This window comes from Nanorana parkeri, unplaced genomic scaffold, assembly GCF_000935625.1.
Source record: "Nanorana parkeri isolate BGI_ZX_2015 unplaced genomic scaffold, ASM93562v1 scaffold3265, whole genome shotgun sequence".
Classification (NCBI taxonomy): domain Eukaryota; kingdom Metazoa; phylum Chordata; class Amphibia; order Anura; family Dicroglossidae; genus Nanorana; species Nanorana parkeri.
In genome coordinates, this window is record NW_017309533.1 from 54,755 (window position 1) to 60,754 (window position 6,000).

Sequence of the window (6,000 nt, forward strand, 5' to 3'; positions counted from 1 at the left end):
ACCTCTGTATTTAACATATGAGGTGGGGTTGGTATAAATGGCCAGAATCAATGTGAAAAGAGGATCGCCAAAGAACAAATGTGAAAAGACCTAGAAAAGATAGTCACAAGATATGGCATAGTGGAAGTGGATCTAGTCTCAGCGAGAGGGAGAAGATTTGTGATTCTTTTGATATTATTGCTAGCCTGTCTACATCAAACAAATCCCACCTGGTCTTTTCCTACAAGGGTTTGCAGTCCCTGATTCAACCTGGCAGCCAATATTTTAGATAGGTGTTTACCATTAGAGGTGCACCGAAATGGAAATTTTAGAAACAAAACCAAAATTAAAAAAAATGTTAGACCGAAACCGATACCGAAAATGTTTCTTATTTTTATTTTTTCAATTTTTTTAAATATTTTATTTTTTATAAACTTTTAATTTTATATCGGTCCATTCCTATTTATCATCATTTGAATAGTAATATTGGGTAATAATTAACCCAGGCAGTCAACTTACTGTTAGGGGAGCAAATGAGAACTCCTCATGTATCACTTGCCGCTCCCTCTTAGATTATAAGCCCTCACGGGCAGAGCCCTCCTTACCATCTTGTCTTAAATTGTATTGTAATTATAATGTCTTCCCTATATTGTAAAGCGCTGCGTAAACTGTTGGCGCTATATAAATCCTGTATAATAATAATAAAGACTGCTGCTGTAAGTGATTCGATGCCAAATTGTTCCACAATTTGTATTTTTATAAAGGGCATTCAAATAGGGGGGGGGGATAACTTCTTACATCTTTTTTCTTCCCTTATTTTTAGGATGTTATTGCCTGGTGAAGTTCTGTTTTCTAATCTATAAAAACAGTGACAATCCTGAAAAATTAGTGGAAGTCATAAGTGGCAAACAACTAATTGGCCAGGCATTCATTAAAATGGTCTGGGGTTGAATAGAGTTGCGTCAAGTGATAACAAAATGTGCCAAGTAAAAGATTGAGATTACTGGTTATTACTCTGTCAGAGGCCTTAAAAGAGAACTATGGGGTAACCTTAGTTATCCCATAGTTCTCTTTAGGGGCACGGGAAGACATATACTAACCTCCTCCCATGACCCAAAGCTCAGTATATAACGAGCTATATACGAAGAGCGCCGCAGCCGGGACAAATCCCGACAATATTGCAAGTGGGCTCTTCCTATCTAGATTCAGAGCCAGCTGTGCCCGCTCCCTCCCTGTCCGTTCCTCCAGTCAGCGCTACAGGATCGGAGAGGCGAGGGGGGGGAATCACTGCGGGGTGCCGTGACTGACAGTCACCGCTCTCTGCAGGGAGATGATCGGGAAGAGAGCGAGCAACTGTATGTGTTTACTCACTTCCCGATCAATAGAGCCGATGTGTGACAGTTTCAATGTCACACGTTGGTTCTAACTATGAGGATGAGTGTAAATCACTCACCTCATAGTTCTCCTTTACGTTTTAAAGAATATGAGCAACATTAGAGAAAGTATTGTGGGGTGAGGAGTAATGGGTAAAGTTCATATGTGGGTTCTGGCTTTGCCAACAGTCAGCCAAGTTGTATTGATCAAGTAGGTCTCTGACAGCCCTGGAAACAGGGAATTGTGAAGAAAGGTTAGAGAGACCAGTGAAATTTTGAATTATTCTAGTTATTGTTTTTCTCCACAGGAGAGTTGAACTTTGTACAAGTTTATAATTTTGATTTGATTGCTATATTGGTTGATGTGAATAGTTTTGCTAGGAAACTCAATTTGCGTAAACATTATAAAGATTCCAATAACACACAGCAAGATTTGGATGAGAGAGATAGTAAGATAGTTAAGTATTTATACACTTTGCATGATTTAAGCACCTAAGTACTCCCATAGTGAGATTATCAGTGAGAAGGAGATCCGACGTCTACACTATACAGGATAGAGGGGATCAAATGGACATGTTTCAGAAGTTTATAGAGTGGGATCTAATCATGCTAGCTGAAGAAATGAAACATGGTAATAGAAAATATAGATTGAACTTGATTAAAGAGTGAGAAGCTTTGGATTCTATTAAAAACAAGGCTGACATCATAGTGAAGAGCATGGACAAAAGGGGGTGTGATGGTTGTCTTAAATACAAGTAATTATGAATTAGAAGCATTGAGACGGCTATCTGACCCAGACACCTACAATAAATTGAGAGATGACCCCACAGTTGAATATAGGTGGGAGCTGGATCTCAATGTTAGGGAGACAAAAGATATTGGGATTTTAGATAAAGATGAAGCAAATAAGTTATTGCTCCAGTTATTACCCCGAGGTTTCCAGTTACAACGATTTTCCGCCACCTCCCAAAGGTTCACAAAGGTGAATGTCCTCTAAAGGAGAGACTGATTGTTGCTAGCATTATATCCCTGTGTGAGCCTTTGAATGATGTGGTGGATAATCTGCTTCATTTGTTGGTAGAAATTTGCTGTCATATTTTTAAGATACCAAACACGTAATTCAGAAGGCAGAAGGACAAATTTGGGAGGCCCATTATAAGTTTTTCACAGGTGACATCACCTCTATATTCCTGCATACCACATATGTTAGGCATGAGGGCTTTACAACACCATTTAAATTATTACATGGAATACTCTGCTAATTTAAAGAAATTCATTTTGGATGTGGGGAATTGTTTGACGTGTAACTATTTCATGCTTGATAACCAATATTATCTCCAGGGATGTGGGGCTTCAATGGGTGCAAAGATTGCACCCACATATGCCAACTTGTATATTGGTTGGTAGGAGGAGTGCCTTATCTATGAAGATATTAACCCTGTTTGTTATTAGATAAGATTTTTCGCCAGGTATATTGCTGACCTGATTTTAATTATAGTACATTAGAGAATAGCAAAAGTGAATTTTCTTGAGTATTTGAATAGCAATATACTGAATCTCAGGTTCTCTGGTGAAGAACAAAGATGGCAAAATAATTACCTAGGCCTGACTTTGAGGGGCGTTAACCAACAAATTCAGGTACAGTCCTATCGAAAGACCATATCGACGTCTCTTCTAAGGGCAATACAGAAAGAACATATTATTCGAGCTAAACGTAACTGTACCAGCATGGAGGATTTTAGGAAGGAAATGATGTATGGAAGAACGATTTATGGAATGGGGGTGTGCCTGCTCATTAAGTTCAGAGAATTCCAAGAGAAGAATTGTTGAGTGAAAGAAGGGATAAAACAGAAATAAACACAAAAAATGTGTACAGGGAGGAAACACAACTCTCCCACTGTGTTCTATACATGCTACAGTCTGGAATTTGATGAAATTGAGATGATAAAGAGATATCTGCTCATTTTCGACTTCAGAGATATAACCCATCCAAATTGTGTCAAGACGAGCACCTATATTGATAATATTGTTTCCCCCAGTTTGTTCTGGTCATGCGAAAAAAAACTTCAATGGAGGTGATTGGTTGAGAACAACTGGAATATATACTGTAGGTGCTATTTTTTCCAATGCTCTTATATGTAGGAAATGCACACAGAGTGATTTTGTATGCCAACAGAATGCCTTTTGATATTAAACAATTGGTAAATTGTAGGTTTGTAATATACTGTATGTAATTTCATGTGTAGCGTGTAGAAAACAGTACGTGGGAAGAACGACAAGATAATTGTGTGACTAGATGAGAGGTCATCTTTCCAATATTAGAAAGAATTGATTGTCCAACTAGGGCTTCGCCTTGCTGATTAAATAGACATATATTGGATAATTAGATTAGAAAGGCGCATCCCTAAAGGTATGAAATTCAAGTGGGATATCACCCACTTTTATGAGTACAGCTGAACTTGCTCCCTCTCCAGGTGGGTATATTATCTGTGCTATAAGGATTTAAGATTTCTTTATCTCTACATCCATAATGAATTTTATTACATTGGGTTTTGATTAGCTCATTAAACTGTTATGCTTTTTGGGACATGTATACTTGTGTTTTTCTATAGTCATAGTTTTTGTAAGTTATATTTATTGATCTTTCACAAATTTTATTAAATTGTCAGTAATACAAAGAAGTGTAAAAAAAATGGGCAATGTATACATAAACCATATATTGAAATACGATGTAAGATGAAGTTCTAATAGCACATATGAGATAAATGGCATGAAGAAAAAAATATGACATAAGTACCATTATATGTAATACATTATGCATATCGTATGCCCAAAAAAAGAATAAAGACATGGATTAACGATAAAGGAGAAGCTAGGGAGAAAAGTAATAAGGAATAGACAGGAGAAGGAAGTAGGAAATTAAGAAAAATAGAGAAACAATAGAGAGGACAGGAAGGCATCCGAAGGTAGAAGGACATGTTTTGGTAATATAGTATAATCAGTAAGTTAAGGATCCTCGGAAATACCAACATATCGCATCCAAGGATCCCACACCTTTTCAAATTTGCTCTGGGTATCCCACTATCTAGGTTTTTCCGTGCTGGTCCCTTTAATAGTGGGTGGGACACCCACAGCCCAGGATAGTAAAGATGTCACCGTTCACTCCTCCAATCGTGCATTATCCTCATCCCGGTTTAAAAGTCATAAATGGAGAAAAGGACACAGACCATGCGTACCATAAAAACCATACAATCTTTATTTAAGAATCTTACTCACAATCAATGATTGGAATGCGGCTTGTATAATAAACGCTGGAATGAACCTGGTTATCTCACTAATGCTTCTCTGTAATCCTTGAGTTCATGGCCCTGCCCACTCCGATGTCAGGAAGCTCCGCCCTACATACATTACGTCTCACGTGACTTCATCAGGGGCAGGGGTTTATAGTTTATCGCCATGTAGATATTGATTTGAAGAACTGATGTTTAATTGCTGGAGAGAAGTAGATACAACTGCAAATCATTTTGTTATAAATTATGTTGCAACAAATGTGTTTATAGTTGAATAATTAATATTTTGTGTTACTGCTTATACATGTGCAGTGGTGGTTGAAGTAGTTACAGTAATTGCAATATGTGGCTAGGAGGTAGTTATTTTCTGCTAAAGCATGTGTAGTCTTACACAGATTGATCAACACCTCTGTTCCAATTATGACGGTTAATAGGAAGTCCTTCCTACACTAGCTGTCATCTCTACGAGTAGGTCCAATGGGTGAAACGCGTTAAAGGCAGCTGGAAGTAGGTTGGGGGATTGTGAATGTGATATAAATGTAACGATTTAAATAAACATGATTCAAAGGGGTTGATTTACTAACCTCATAAACACGCCACAAACACGCCATGCAAAAGCACGCCGACTGTGCGTGCGCGTATACGCTTGGCGCGGAAGCGTATGCAGGTTATGCAGATGCTTGATAAATACTACCAACGCGCGCGCATGGCGTGTTAAACTGCCGAGGATTCAATAGGGATGTGCAACAACCATCAGCAAAGGGAAGCCCAGTGGCTGAGCGGTTAGAGGACCTGCCCCACAACACCTATGTCCCCGGTTCAAATCCTGCATCAAGTGAGTAGCATTAGTCCACATACAGCAATGCAAATATCCTGGCCAAAATCATAAAACTGCTGAATCTACCCACACAAAAATATACTAGTACATATATGCCTATCACACAAATCGAAATGTGTACATTATTTATATGCTGTTGTGAATGGGTTCCAAATGGTACATATTCACCTGCGAAAATCATGCGCACAAGTAGTCGCATCATGCGCGCATATATTCTCATCTTGCGCGTGTATTGCGCTCATATCCAGGCATGTACATGCTAATAATACATAAAAAACATGACATTTTTGACACTCTGCACAAGATGATGAACCCCCAAAAATGCCTTAGCTCCCCCACCCAATCCATACCAGACCCTCTGGGTGTTCTAGGAATGTCAGGAGGGAACCTCCCCCAAAGTAATAACCAACCCACAAAATGGTGTGGGGTTCCCCCCCAATTCATACCAGGCCCTTCTGGTCTGGTAGGAATGTTAGGAGGAACCCCCCCACTGTTGAGATCCCAAAAAATGGCGTGGGGT